Consider the following 16,873-nt stretch of genomic DNA (forward strand, 5'->3'; position numbering starts at 1 on the left):
AGTCAGCTTTTCGACTGTGATTGTTGATCTAACCACTTGATTGCGCATAATGTAACCTTCCATCGTCACTATTACTCTAATAATCATCCTGTATCAGGTCTGTACAGTCTAATATTAATGGGGAGTGTTCTAGGATGGTTTCTGGGACATGAACTAAATTCTCGTGAGTACTGAGCGGTAAGTTTGGCCTTCAATATTTGTAGCATATCTCTATGCAAACTGGTTTGTCCAAAAACCATGATTTGTTACTGTATCGTTCAAAATATTGTTTCAAGGTACCTTGCTTACTATTATCTAGTTCTTGGTTAAGTATTTCGTTTTGGAGCCGTTCTTGGTTTTAAGGTGACCAATAATTTGCATAAAAGTCTATTCACATTGTTGGCCACAGATGAAGTCACCAATGGATGTACGCGATGATGAGTTGAATTTTCCGATAATCTTTTCATGTTGTTGACAAAATATCTTGAAACACTTTAATAAATAAGACTAGATATGTGGGTTTCTTATCTTGAAGAAAAACCTGTAACGGTCTATTCTTTAGAAGGCCTTTTCTTGATTAAAACTGATGACAATGTAGGTATCGAACCCCATAGTGCAAGCTGATTACTGGGGTTACAGAAAAGTGTCCTATGTTGTCCCTATACACCGTGTCATATGAACTTTTGGCTTTACACGTAATACCTGTTCTAGCAATTAAAGGCAGTGAGCTACACGCACTGCTCTTGGCTGTTGATTCAGTATCTCGTCACTCAGGTAGACCTTTGATTAGAACAATTTTTAAAAGTCGCGATTAAATTCCTCTCTGGTAGAACTCTACTCAGATACTACTTGTGTGCTAGCTAACTGCATTGCGACTAAAGTTAAGTATCTAATGTTTCGGTAATCCTTCCGTTTTTACCATTAATTCATTTTAAAAAAGTGTATGTAACTTTATTTTCCTGAGCATTGATCTTGTTAACAGTCAGGTTACTAACTTACATAGTTAATTCCTGAATTGTATGCTCGGTTTCAGTCTGAATCGTATGAAGCGAAATGACATCAACTGATAATTTCGTAATTGCTTCAGGTATATTATTATAGGCTTATTTCATTTCCGAAATTTCGGTTGCAATACTCACAAGACTATTGATTTTATGAATGATTAATCCTTTACCGTGTTCGTCCATTCGCACATACCACTCTTTAAATTTTCCTTTGGTTTGGCCAGATTTCTCTGGGGCGAGTAGTTTAAAATTAGCATAGATCTTGGCAGGTTGTTTTTGCGTTAGTGGTTCGAAATTTTTATCCATTATAGCTGCAAGTTTTTCGAATAATTTGTTCACTGAATTTGAGCCTTTGGCCGTTTTGAGAAGAACTACCAGTCGGTAGTGTGACTGACATTTTGGTTCAGTACCTATGTCTTCCGTTGTGATGTCAGCTGTATTGTTATCCCATCATGAAATTCTTTTTCACTTTTATTTTCCTGATTCACTTGTTGTAGGTTACCCAGAATTGAACCATTCAGAAAACTGTATTATTACTTTCAGAAATTTCCACACAATTTAACAGGATTATGCACTTAGATGTACATTTAAAGATAACGAAAGTAAGAGATGAAGAGCATCTGTTATTGAAACAGTCGGACAATGACACTCCACATTAGCTTCGAGCTAGTTAAGTAGGGTATCTCTTACATGATTCTTAAACACAATGTAATTTACAAGTTAAAAAATATTCAAAAACTAAAGACCAGTGAAACAAAATTTTAGGAAGGGTCTTGAACACTACAAATAAAAGTAAGTGGTTCAACGAAGATGTCTTCAGTTGTTATTCTTGTGATGGAACTTTAGTCGTTTACACTTTTCATCATTTATAGTTTCTATTAATTTTTTGTGCTTTTCCTTGACTGCTTGGCCACAGTTGTTGCTTGTTTACAGTTCTAATTCCATCCAAAGATATGTTTTACTTGCAGTCGATTGATGTACACGCAACAAAGAAGTACAATTGTAATTACATGCAGTATATTTCACAAGAAAGTTCTAAGAAGCAGTCACCAGTTGAAATGTGCCATCTAGATAGAGGAAGTTCTACTAAGGAACAATCCTTCAACAAAAATATATTTGAAAATGTGAACGATTCGAAGCTTTGCAAGCATATTTTGTCGTATCAAGGAGGCTCATTCCAATAGCGACAGGGTTACCCTTTTGCCTTATAAACTACACGAATATCTTTTTAAGAGGCTATATGTGATCCGAAATAAATGAGAGATACCAGTCATCATTCCCAGTGCTAAAGAAAAAATCTCAGGCGAACCGTGCTTTGGTTGTCTGGCAACACTGTTCAGTGATTCTCGATCTCGCTTGTCCGCCATCACTGTTCAGTGACCCTCGACACTGAAATATTTTCCAAAAAGCTGCAAGTAAAAATGCGATTTCGCAGGAGATGATATCATGGACTCCAGTGACCACCGAGAAAAAAGGTCAAGACTTTTGGATATCCCTTTGCCTAGTAATTACCTATGTATCGATCAGAAGAACGGACAGACCCTAGCTACCCTACAGTAATGGGTCAAAAAACGTTATACACTTCCTCTAGCACAGAGAAACTGGGCAATTCGGTTGATTCTTTGGCATCATTTGTAGTCTATTGTGGACCTTAGGCGAATTATAAATGCACCATTTGTGCAAGGGTAGCTCCTATGGAGACCACGAAATACCATGATATTTGGGTATGAAATATACCAACTATGGGGATGTCCACTCCTATAATTCGTCTTCATGGCAGATGTTCTTAATGTTGTTTCGGCTACTGTGTAATTCAGCACTGACACAAACAAGGACGGTGACAAGTTGCGATGGCCGATGGCAGGAAACCCAAATGATCTGTACATTAAACTTGATGATAAGCATAACGCTTTATTCCTAAAAAGAAGGTAAACTTAACGTTGCTTGATCGTGCTTCTTGTGCCTCCTACAGACATGTACATGGACAATCTTCTTCTGTTAGCAGAACGCAGGCTAAGTACCGTTTTGATATTACTCTGCACAGAGACTCTCGATGTATGCGACCGAATTGGCCGAATGAGCGGCTCGTTAAATAAGTGTTGACAGGGGGCGCTGAACTCTATCTTCCTAGAGGTGTGACGCTGCCCTCTTATGCCCATGGCGAGCGGGTCAGTGCCTTCTTGACGCCGTTTTGCAGTACTGCGCTGATCATTCTGCAGTCGTTCCCAAAAATGCCGCACCACTATCACGAACGGTGCCATCTTTTATCGACAAAGGGGGATGGGGAGAGGGGAGAGAGGGGGGGGGGGGCATGAAAGTAGGTAGCATGAGGAGCGCGAGCCGCATCTGGGACCGACGTTGAGCCTCCGGCCGAGCGTCGGCATCCGTCCTGCGCCTCAAGGGGAAAGTCAAAGAAACAACGGAACGACACACACTCTGTTCCTAAACCGGTCCGACGAAAAACGGAGAGGCCAGCGATGACGACGGAGGAGGCGCTGACGACAACGACAACGGCGCCGGCTCCACGGGGGAAGTCGGGACGAGCGCCGGGAAGCTGAACTGCTGATGCGACGAAGGCGTTGGGTGCAGCTCCATCAGCTCCACAAGCGTGCTGAAAGGATACCCGGAGTGTAACCGCACCGGCCGCAAGATCCCGGTAGATTGCGAATCAGGGTACAGAATATCTGCAGAAAAATCTTACAATCGACAAGCGCGAATCTGGTGCTGATGGCGGCGCAGCAACCCAGCGGGACCTTGGGTTAAATACATGGCATCGCCCAAATCTCGAAGAATCGTTCCTCTCTTCCAGCGCCTGGTGTGACCAAAAATTCAGAAAAGAATAGAATCTTAGGCGGAAAGTGATACTTGCTTAGCGTGGTAGGCGCCTTGCACCTGCTACGTGTCGTGGCACTGGCTACGTAGAAGCTCCACCGGCGCTGGACCGTCACGGGTCCGCGAGCGCTACGTTACGAGGAAGAGCAGCTCCCGTGTGAGGGGCGCACGTAGTTTGTTGATCGGTTGCTTGACTGCGCACAAATTTCAGCTTTTCCGTTTGACTGAGCAGTGGTAAGGCGAATGATACAAACAACAGCCACATTCTTCCTGCGCAAAAGATGCAACGGAGCGGCGATCTAGGCTGCGTTGGGTGGAAGCCGGATATAATAAGTCAATTTCGCGAGAAGTGACTGCAATTCCATCACGTTCCGCGGGGCAAGAAAGTCCCTGAGGGCCAGAAGAGCTAACGGTATGATCACCGTGACTATTAAAAACATGACCTAAGCACTGAATTTCAGTTTAAAAAAAAACACATTTTCCCAGGTGATAGTTCAATCCTGCCATTCAAAGCACTTGCAAAAGTGGACGAAGGTTACTGATTGCTTCCTTCGGAGTATGTCCTGACATCCCAACATCGTTCAAGTAATTTCAACGGAACAGAACTTTGGCAGTACTCTGTTCTAATGTGGCAGGTGCTGAAGCGCTGCCGAACGGTAAACACCAAAATTCGAACAACCCTACGTGTGTGTCGACTACAAACGCTTTCTAGAATGAGATTTCCACTCTGCAGTGCAGTGTGCGCTGGTATGCATCTTGCTGGTAGATTAAAACTGTCCTGAATAGGAAGACCAAACAAATCAAAAGAATCTAACCCACAAATATTTTCACAGTCTCGCAAACGCCATGTTGTAAATGTCACTGTTCTGGTGCGAGACCGTAATTTGGCAGGCAAACTACGTGTAACAGGCACTGAAATGACCTCACAGTTGTACACTGAATGTGTGTCGAACACAATTGTTCATAAGAGGCACGATTAACTAAGGCCACAAACAGTTTGGTTGACTGTCGTTGCACAGCACCGGGTGGGGTGAAGGCATATCCGTAACTGGGTCATTACCAGCGCCGGTACTGGTTCCTTCGGAGTATGTCCTGACATCACAACATCGTTCAAGTAATTTCAACGGAACAGAACTTTGGCAGTACCGCGCTGGCGAGTGCGAATATGAGTAGAGCTCTTATTCTTTGCAAGCACACCTACCGTGCTTCACCTGACTTTCTACAAGCAAAGCAAGTCGCAATCCACGAAGGGAAATACTGTATGTCATACGTGGAATAGCAGCGGTGGCATAATTTCCCAGCAGACACACGTGACCCTTGTTTACTCCGTTTACGGCGCATTCGAGGGGCTTAAAAAGTCTTGTTGAATGACAAATGCCTTGTTCATTCCGATCCCGCTAAGCCTGTGATTTTGGCAGTGGACGAATCTTCGTGCGGAATCGGAGCTGTGCTTTTGCACAGATTTGGTTTACCGGGCAGGCCGATTGTTGCTTTCGCTTCCAAGTAATTCACTAAGTGTAACTATTTCCAAATCGAGACGGAAGCGCTAGCTATTAATATGGCCTAACAAAGTTTCACATTTTTCTGTTTGGTCGGAAGTTTTACCTAGTGACGGACCACAAGCCACTTCAGTCTTTGTTTCATCCTCACAAACCCGTTCCACCGCCCACGCCTCAGAAGCTGCAGCGTTGGACTTTTGTTACTGCCATAGCGTCAGTACGAAACATTGTACTGGGCCACGTCGAAGCATGCAAATGCTGACGCGCTTTCTCGCCTTCCGTTTGGTCCTGATTTTAAATTCGATTCTACTGCCGGGTATTGTTGTCAAATCGATGCACAGAACTTCTCCACTGAACTATAGGAAAGTTGCACAGGCCTCAGAGTCAGCACTTTTGTTGCACTAAATCCGTACTGCTTGGCCTCATTCAGTAAAAAACATTCATGCGGCTTTATGCCCAAATTGAGCAGAAGATGGCACAGTGTCGGCTTGTGCAGACAATACATTGGCCCCGTCGTAAACGTTTTCATCTACACCAAAGTCTCAATCGCCGTGGGAAAGGGTGCATAGTGACTATTCTGGTCCTTTTTGGAACACTGCTTGACTTATTGTCGTGGACTCTGTTATCAAATATCAGTGTGCATAAGAATGACCTCGACTACGTCGCGTAGAAAGGTTCAGGCTTAGTCATGTATTTTTTGCCTGGAAGGTTTGCCTGCATTGTTGGTTACAGACAACAGATCACAGTCTATGGCTCAGGATTTTGGACAGTTTTGTACAGCCAATGATATCACTCACGTTAGGAGCGCTCAGGCAAACGGAGAAGCCGAACGATTTGTGAGAGGAAAGGAACAACATGACGTCCGGGGAGCGAAGCGATGGTCCAACGCGTCACGGCAAAACAAACGCTCCGCACGAAAACAGACCAGGTAAAGCACATGATACATCCCATCACAGGTGAAAGAAGAGCGACCTGCGGTGGAAACAATACCACAACCGGTATGAAAGCACCGACTGTGGATATGGAAATGCAGGACGAATACACTGCAGCTCCACAAAGCTCAGAGACATATTTTGAAGCGCATCAGCCGCTGTACAACAATCGCGTAATGAGATGGGGGCAGGTACAATGTTGACAGAGATCTTTCAGGAAGAAAGCCTGTTAAAACACAGACAATTTCTGGTCTTTATCATACACAAAAGACATGTCCATCTCGTATTTTTATACGTTTATTCCGGACCGTCATGCTCAGGTCATGGAACGAGGGGCAGAGAATAGAATTCGTAGCCTCACATATATAAGGAGACGGTGCTTTGTGGGCTACCGAAGTCACAGAGAACTGTATATATTGTGAATATTTATCTTGCTAAGTACTGGTCAGTGATCGTACAAGGACGCCTTAGAAAACCGGACTTCATCCCAGAAATTTACAAACCAAAGCAGGGTGGACACAAGAAGTATTTCGAAAAATACATTAATTTAGCGAGATATTGGGACGAGCTGGTTGCCCACAAAGATGTATGACGCATCTTAAAGGCAAATTTGCCTTTGCACATAAGGGAAAAGTTAGTAATAGTCCCTGATTTTCACCTGGAACACTTTCTGTTAGTGCTCGATATCGTTTACCTATCACAAGAAGATGCGAAAAGGAGCCCTGGCAACAATGGCTCACAGTCTTCGAATAAGAACAGACACGGCCACTGTAACAGCAGTAACGGCGGGTCGCGGAGTAACAGCGACATCTCGCAAACCCGGCACGCAAATCAGAACTACAACAATGTTGGTCCACAAAGCGCACAGGAATTCTTTCACAGGCAGAGACGAAATAATAATAAGTACCATCCCGGTTAGCAAATAATCGAAACTGGAACCCTCAAAACAAAGGGAATCAAGACCACAATAATCAGTGGTCGCAAAATAATCAAGAGCAAGGTACACCTGTAAACCAAAATAGGAATAACTATAATCAGTGTAGACAATAATAGTTGAAGGTCCCTCGGAGTACATACAAGCCGCTGTTCAGCCAGTTGTTGGAGGTATTCCAAATGAAACTGATTTTACATACCGGTGCAAGAGTAAACGTGATAGGATAAAATAGCGCAGTTTGTAAATGTTCCGGCTTTTAAAGTTGAAAATTTCGTGGTATCTGGTGCTGTTGGTGACGTTGTAGGCAAGGATAAGTGTCGAATTCAAGAACGGAGTGGATGAAGGGTCGTTTCTAATTGTGAAAAATTTAACAGTATCCTGTCTGCTAGGATGAAATTCGCGCGGGAACGGGATGTATAGATCGAATTACCGCAAGTGAGACGCCATTAAGGGTTAGGAAGTGTACAGTTTGTTTTGAATCTGATAAAAGACAAAAGATCAGATTCAAAACAAACTCCTCACTTCCTAACCTCGTTGTTGTTGTTGTCTTCAGTCCTGAGACTGGTTTGATGCAGCTCTCCATGCTACTCTATCCTGTGCAAGCTGTTTCATCTCCCAGTACCTACTGCAACCTACATCCTTCTGAATCTGCTTAGTGTACTCATCTCTCGGTCTCCCTCTACGATTTTTACCCTCCACGCTGCCCTCCAATGCTAAATTTGTGATCCCTTGATGCCTCAAAACATGTCCTACCAACCGATCCCTTCTTCTAGTCAAGTTGTGCCACAAACTTCTCTTCTCCCCAATCCTATTCAATACCTCCTCATTAGTTACGTAATCTATCCATCTTATCTTCAGTATTCTTCTGTAGCACCACATTTCGAAAGCTTCTATTCTCTTCTTGTCCAAACTAGTTATCGTCCATGTTTCACTTCCATACATGGCTACACTCCAAACAAATACTTTCAGAAACGACTTCCTGATACATAAATCTATATTCGATGTTAACAAATTTCTCTTCTTCAGAAACGCCTTCCTTGCCATTGCCAGTCTACATTTTATATCCTCTCTACTTCGACCATCATCAGTTATTTTACTTCCTAAATAGCAAAACTCCGTTACTACTTTAAGTGCCTCATTTCCTAATCTAATTCCCTCAGCATCACCCGATTTAATTTGACTACATTCCATTATCCTCGTTTTGCTTTTGTTAATGTTCATCTTATATCCTCCTTTCAAGACACTGTCCATTCCGTTCAACTGCTCTTCCAAGTCCTTTGCCGTCTCTGACAGAATTACAATGTCATCGGCGAATCTCAAAGTTTTTACTTCGTCTCCATGAATTTTAATACCTACTCCAAATTTTTCTTTTGTTTCCTTTACTGCTTGCTCAATATACAGATTGAATAACATCGGGGAGAGGCTACAACCCTGTCTCACTCCTTTCCCAACCACTGCTTCCCTTTCATGCCCCTCGACTCTTATTACTGCCATCTGGTTTCTGTACAAATTATAAATAGCCTTTCGCTCCCTGTATTTTACCCCTGCCACCTTTAGAATTTGAAAAAGAGTATTCCAGTCAACATTGTCAAAAGCTTTCTCTAAGTCTACAAATGCTAGAAACGTAGGTTTGCCTTTTCTTAATCTTTCTTCTAAGATAAGTCGTAAGGTCAGTATTGCCTCACGTGTTCCAACATTTCGACGGAATCCAAACTGATCTTCCCCGAGGTCTGCATCTACCAGTTTTTCCATTCGTCTGTAAAGAATTCGCGTTAGTATTTTGCAGCCGTGGCTTATTAAACTGATAGTTCGGTAATTTTCACATCTGTCAACACCTGCTTTCTTTGGGATTGGAATTATTATATTCTTCTTGAAGTCTGAGGGTATTTCACCTGTCTCATACATCTTGCTCACCAGCTGGTAGAGTTTTGTCATGACTGGCTCTCCCAAGGCCGTCAGTAGTTCTAATGGAATGTTGTCTACTCCGGGGGCCTTGTTTCGACTCAGGTCTTTCAGTGCTCTGTCAAACTCTTCACGCAGTATCGTATCTCCCATTTCGTCTTCATCTACATCCTCTTCTATTTCCATAATATTGTCCTCAAGTACATCGCCCTTGTATAAACCTTCTATATACTCCTTCCACCTTTCTGCCTTCCCTTCTTTGCTTAGAACTGGGCTGCCATCTGAGCTCTTGATATTCATACACGTGGTTCTCTTCTCTCCGAAGGTCTCTTTAATTTTCCTGTAGGCAGTATCTACTTTACCCCTAGTGAGATAAGCTTCTACATCCTTACATTTGTCCTCGAGCCATCCCTGTTTAGCCATTTTGCACTTCCTGTCGATCTCATTTTTGAGACGTTTGTATTCCTTTTTGCCTGCTTCATTTACTGCATTTTTATATTTTCTCCGTTCATCAATTAAATTCAATATTTCTTCTGTTACCCAAGGATTTCTAGCAGCCCTCGTCTTTGTACCTACTTTATCCTCTGCTGCCTTCACTACTACATCCCTCAGAGCTACCCATTCTTCTTCTACTGTATTTCTTTCCCCTATTCCTGTCAATTGTTCCCTTATGCTCTCCCTGAAACTCTGTACAACCCCTGGTTCTTTCAGTTTATCCAGGTCCCATCTCCTTAATTTCCCACATTTTTGCAATTTCTTCAGTTTTAATCTACAGGTCATAACCAATAGATTGTGGTCAGAGTCCACATCTGCCCCTGGAAATGTCTTACAACTTAAAACCTGGTTCCTAAATCTCTGTCTTACCATTATATAATCTATCTGATACCTTTTAGTATCGCCAGGGTTCTTCCACGTATACAACCTTCTTTCATGATTCTTAAACCAAGTGTTAGCTATGATTAAGTTGTGCTCTGTGCAAAATTCTACTAGGCGGCTTCCTCTTTCATTTCTTAGCCCCAATCCATATTCACCTACTATGTTTCCTTCTCTCCCTTTTCCTACACTCGAATTCCAGTCACCCATTACTATTAAATTTTCGTCTCCCTTCACTGTCTGAATAATTTCTTTTATTTCATCGTACATTTTTTCAATTTCTTCATCATCTGCAGAGCTAGTTGGCATATAAACTTGTACTACTGTAGTAGGTGTGGGCTTCGTATCTATCTTGGCCACAATAATGCGTTCACTATGCTGTTTGTAGTAGCTTACCCGCATTCCTATTTTCCTATTCATTATTAAACCTACTCCTGCATTACCCCTATTTGATTTTGTGTTTATAACTCTGTAGTCACCTGACCAGAAGTCTTGTTCCTCCTGCCACCGAACTTCACTAATTCCCACTATATCTAACTTTAACCTATCCATTTCCCTTTTTAAATTTTCTAACCTACCTGCCCGATTAAGGGATCTGACATTCCACGCTCCGATCCGTAGAACGCCAGTTTTCTTTCTCCTGATAACGACATCCTCCTGAGTAGTCCCCGCCCGGAGATCCGAATGGGGGACTATTTTACCTCCGGAATATTTTACCCAAGAGGGTGCCATCATCATTTAATCATACAGTAAAGCTGCATGTCCTCGGGAAAAATTACGGCTGTAGTTTCCCCTTGCTTTCAGCCGTTCGCAGTACCAGCACAGCAAGGCCGTTTTGGTTAATGTTGCAAGGCCAGATCAGTCAATCATCCAGACTGTTGCCCCTGCAACTACTGAAAAGGCTGCTGCCCCTCTTCAGGAACCACACGTTTGTCTGGCCTCTCAACAGATACCCCTCCGTTGTGGTTGCACCTACGGTACGGCCATCTGTATCGCTGAGGCACGCAAGCCTCCCCACCAACGGCAAGGTCCATGGTTCATGGGGGGGGTTCCTAACCTCATAAAAGACAAAAGGCTCCCCATGAACCATGGACCTTGCCGCTGCCTTGGTGGGGAGGCTTGCGTGCCTCAGAGATACAGATAGCCGTACCGTAGGTGCAACCACAACGGAGGGGCATCTGTTGAGAGGCCAGACAAACGTGTGGTTCCTGAAGAGGAGCATCAGCCTTTTCACTAGTTGCAGGGGCAACAGTCTGGATGATTGACTGATCTGGCCTTGTAACACTAACCAAAACGGCCTTGCTGTGGTGGTACTGCGAACGGTTGAAAGCAAGGGGAAACTGCAGCCGCAATTTTTCCCGAGGGCGTGCAGCCTTACTGTATGGTTAATGATGATGGCGCCCTCTTGGGTAAAATATTCCGGAGGTAAAATAGTCCCCCATTTGGATCTCCGGGCGGGGACTGCTCAAGAGGACGTCGTTATCAGGAGAAAGAATACTGGCGTTCTACGGATCAGAACGTGGAATGTCAGATCCCTTAATCGGTCATGTAGGTTAGAAAATGTAAAAAGGGAAATGGATAGGTTAAAGTTAGATATAGTGGGAATTAGTGAAGTTCGGTGGCAGGAGGAAAAAACGACTTTTGGTCAGGTGAATACAGGGTCATAAATACAAAGTCAAATAGGGGTAATGCAGGAGTAGGTTTAATAATGAAGAAAAAAATTGGAATACGGGTAAGCTACTACAAACAGCATAGTGAACGCATTACTGTGGCCAAGATAGACACGAAGACTACGCCTACTACCGTAGTACAAGTTTATATGCCCACTAGCTCTGCAGATGACGAAGAAATGGACGAAATGTTTGATGATATAAAAGAAACTATACAGGTAGTGAACGGAGACGAAAATTTAATAGTCATGGGTGACTGGAATTTGATAGTAGGAAAAGGGAGAGAAGGAAACGTAGTAGGTGACACTAAATTGAGCTGATAATTTAATGAAAGGAGGATGTATAGGCGATCTAATAACTATACTCGGACTGTAAACATTATTGTGTAAGCAGCATGAAAGATAGTATTTCTACTATAGCATTTATAGCAGAATCTAGTACAAGGTGCAATTGGACTGGTATTTTAACCTGTATGTGAATTCACATGAAATTAGATAATTGCTATGCAGAGGGATGCTGGCACAATTTCATCACCGTGATCCATTATATGTTAAATGACGTGTTACCATGAGTAATTGAGTTTATGCAGAGCAGGAGTTTAAATTTTTACCCCACGTGATTTTGGAGGCATGTGTTAATTTCGTGATCATTGTCTGTGTTTTTTGGATTTTGTTCGTGATTTGCTATTTGGTGATCGATATCTAGAACAGGATTATTTCATGGGTAACATTTCTATAACCTAAGTAATGATACTCAATCTGTGAAATATAAAAACAGAGAAGTTAAGAACTTTGTGAACATCAGTCCATGAGCAATGCATTGTAACAAACACGGCTAACATACCAAAAACGCACGAGCGACACATTATTCATGTAAAGTACGTCACTTGCAAGAAAGACAAATGTAAAAACTATATCAGTTAATTTGTACAAGAAGTAAATGCGATCCAGGGAACAAACAGATTGGTGTGGATAAGAACAAGGGATTCATTTACTTGTGAGACTCATTTATTTGTGAGGTTTTTTTTTGTAATTAAACATTTCGTCATGAATTGGTGGACAATGGTCGCTATAGAACACTCAAGCGAGTGACATTGTGAATCTAGAATGTGTAAGGTAAATAAGCTTTACAAGAGGTGAACATCTTTCATGTCAACCTCACCAATATGAACTGCACGCCAGCCAACGCAGAGAGAAGTCCTGCGCACATGACGTGTCTTACACATGTGCAAGCACGTTGACACATATATTCACACACGAACCTTAGTGATCATATGAAGGGTATTATTGCACAGGCGAGGTAATGGACTAGAAATATACTGCGCCGTCAATAAGCGAACAGTCTGTGGAAGGTGATTAATTGCGGCCAGACACAAACATTTCAATTATATACTAAGTACAAATTTTGTTTAACAGTTCTAAACGATGACTCTGCAGAGACATTCTTGAAATGCCTGTGGTGAACATTATAAACTACAGACGAGGACTGTTTGTTGATAGACTAATCGAAAAATCTAGACTCACTTTATTTGAAAATTAACAATGATCTGTAGATAGTGGTGCCCGCTAAAAACTAGTGAGAAATAAAGTACACCATAGACAGACCTTGATCACAAGAACAATACACATGAAGGACAATAAATAAAGTAATATCTGTAGCACTAATGAAATTTCTCCCTAGGGCGACTCTGCGATGTTGAACTACTTTTTGCAAAGCTGATATTGCTTTGCTTTGATTTTCATGTATCAGTGGGCCCAACCAGTCACCAAGTGTATGGAGCAAGCAGAAGTGGATGCGTTCCAGCTATGACGGGCGTCCAGCTGGGCAATGAGTTTCTTGTAGCTGCCGCCAGTGGTCACTGCGGAGCAAATGGTCCCGCCTTCTGAACACAGCGCGCCAAATTGAAAAAGTGATGTGATGTGTCAACTGGACACGCCGCGTGTGTTCCGTAGTTATCAACAAGTGCGTCTAGATTCCCATAAAAATCAGTAAAAAAAACAAGACAGAAAGAGATAACAAACTCGGAAAGAACTTATGTCTGTAATATAGTATATGTACATTTACTGAAAGTTTGTGAGCATTTCCTATCAAGACAAATGTATTTCAACGAACTTTAAGAACCAGGTGTAAATGGACAGTAAAGTGTGTGTGCCGAACATTTTCTCTAAAGGAACTGCCAAGTGGACGATGTATTTTGTTAGTGATTCTATTGGAATATGAAACGTTGCTTTTTTAATAATTAATATATGCTCCAATCTTTTAATTAAGGCTAAAATACATTAAGAATAAATTGTCTCTGTGTAAATAAATCTGCAAAGTATGAGAAAAGGTCACAAGTGATGTTCCGATAAAGAATATTCCACAAAAATGTTTATATATTGCTCTGTAAAACAAGTTGAGACAGTCGCCGTAATTTGTGTTGGACTATATAAAAGCAGCAGCCGTGAGCTCTATCTCTCTTTGTTTTCGATGGTTGCTTCACGAAGCTCTCTAATCTGTAACTTTCGGTTAAAAAATTACGCTAATTTAGTAACAGCTATGTTTCTATTATGTACCTACGTTCCTCTTCTATCAATGCCAATCTCAATTTATTATGTAGCATTTTAGACTTTTCAAGGCTGCAGTGAAGGATAGTCGCCGACGAATTGTTGATTCGCATAGCTGAATGTTACTAGTGTCCAACAGGCATTTACTTTATTAAACTTTTATTGCGGCCTCCCCGAGATCTCTTTTACCGGTCTTTTCGATCAGTATCCGGGTAGAGTAGTTACACAAACTGCGTGATTTTGACATTGTTCACGGGCCTCTAAACAATGTCATCGGTCAACGTTCTCTTCGGTCTGATGGGAATGTGACGCTGGTGGGCGGAATATAATTTCATTATCAATAAGATGAAATTTTCTTTGCACCATTTTACTATTTCAGACGCTTTGCCACTAGCTAAAGTGATAAACATAGTAATATTTTTTGTAATATCAGTAATATTATGTCTTTCTCAAAGCATATGTCGTGGGAGCTCTCTGTCTCGCATTCAAATCAACATATTCCTTTAACCAGACGGAGTGCTTGAAGGAAATAGCACAGGTGATTCTAACCAGCTCCACCCCCTAGCTGAGGCAGTGCTGGAGATAACGGTAATTTATATCTCCGTTTATTCCCCAGGGCTGACATCAGTTTTGAGCAGCAGCATCCTCCCAAAACCAGTTGCTGTTTACACAGCAGCAAATAGGCGCCTGCATACTGTATACTAATAGGGTGTTTGGGTTCTGCCTCCACCACATTCCCCACATCAGGTGCCTATGGACATATTGGCAAAGTCCACCACGGGTCCCGCGCTCAAAGAAAAGAAGCATGAAGCACCGGGCACTAATTCAATGCTGCACATCGTTCTCTTGAGCATTGTCGGCCACGGTGGTCTAGCGGTTCTAGGCGCGCAGTCAGGAACTGCGCGACTGCTACGGTCGCAGGTTCTAATCCTGCCTCGGGCATGGCTGTGTGTGATGTCCTTAGGTTAGTTAGGTTTAAGTAGTTCTAAGTTCTAGGGGACTGATGACCGGAGTAGTTAAGACCCATAGTGCTCAGAGCCATTTGAACCATTTTTTCTCTTGAGCATTGCGCTGTTATGATATCACTAATCGCCTGTCTCTATACTGACTTCATCGATAACGTCTGGCCTGTTTGTTGATACATGGTCCAAGATACTTTCATTACGTGTGGGCTGCCGAACTTGCTGCTCAAGACAGTTATCAGAAAACGTGTTCAAAAGTACTTCACAAGAGACTGATGACCATAGATGTTAAGTCCCATAGTACTCAGAGCCATTTGAACCATTTTTTACTTCACAAGATTTTCTGTCTGTACTCCCTGTAATGAATCCACATACATCCTAGTCTATACTCAGGAGGTTAAAGTCATCACCAACTAGCATAGCACGGTGTGGGTATTTATGCACAACCGACCATAGACTTTATTTGAATGACTCTCCAACTATCGCATCAGAGTAAGAAATAACATCCGGCAATGAACTCGTTTTCATCTAGATTGTTATGTGCAGCCAGATAACTTCAGTATCGGACTTAGTTTCAACATCAGTAGACACTATCGGTTGAAAATTTGAAGGAAAGGAGTCGGGAAATGTATTTGATCGAAACATATTGATAACTGCCTTTTTCCTTAAACAGCATGTTTACACGTATCTTACACTCACGGGTAAATTTTGACAAATCAAGAGGGCCGACAAATACATGTTTGTTCTGCTTATCTCATTTGCGTTTCTCCAGGCCATAAACATCTCAAATTTATGTATGTCCTGGGTCCTCGTGGAGAACTCGACACCATCAACGCTATAACGCTTACAATTGTAAAGGCATCTATCGTATCGAGCTCTGCACTGGGGATCTCCCAAGTCCGGATTTACCAAGTAAATCAAGCCTTCTCCTTTTCATTTTTGGCTTCAATGCATACCTTCTTGTCTGCTGTATGTTTAAGTAGCTGTATGTAGCTAGACCCTTCATTTACTGGATAATATACATGTGAATGGATGTCCAGGTGTAATATTCGGCTGAGAGCATCAGCTGACCCCAAACCTTTTATCTCGGTAAACCCTGCCAGTATACCTTTCATGGTGGAGTCACAAACTCGTTGTGTTTTGCTATACTATCCAGACACTCATATGGGAAAATCTCGTACCTTGTCACGGTCTAAATCATTGACACATCGAGAAATGCAGTTCGAGTTACGTACATTTCAGTGAGTTTCTGTAGTGGCGCCTGCATAAAGATGCGGAGATTAATTTGTGGCATCATAAGTTTGGACAAAGAAATACATTTGTCAACTCTGTCAGACACAACACTGACTAGATCCTTCTTCATGCCAAAATCAGCCACGTGTTCAACAAAAAAGTGAGCGTCATACCAGCTTAAAGTATAGAAGAAAACGGATATGTGTGTTGGTAGCTGGTACTTCTAATTCCCCTAAGAAAATAGTGGTCCCCACAAGGAGTTTCCGCAGTCCTATGTAACGGCAGCCCGCAAATATGTCAGTCGGCCACGTTACTGTACAAATCTTCATTCTCGTTAGATTTGGTCATGGGAATGTTACCACTGTATATCTTATCAATGCTTAGCAAATACTCTCTTCAAGAATCACAAGAGAAGGAGGTATACTTAGGAAAGGCCAGCTGATAGTGAAGATTTCACTTAGATTACATCAAGGTCAGACAGAGATCCAAAATCACATACGGGATTTT

This window comes from Schistocerca gregaria, chromosome 1 (genome assembly GCF_023897955.1).
Source record: "Schistocerca gregaria isolate iqSchGreg1 chromosome 1, iqSchGreg1.2, whole genome shotgun sequence".
Taxonomy (NCBI): domain Eukaryota; kingdom Metazoa; phylum Arthropoda; class Insecta; order Orthoptera; family Acrididae; genus Schistocerca; species Schistocerca gregaria.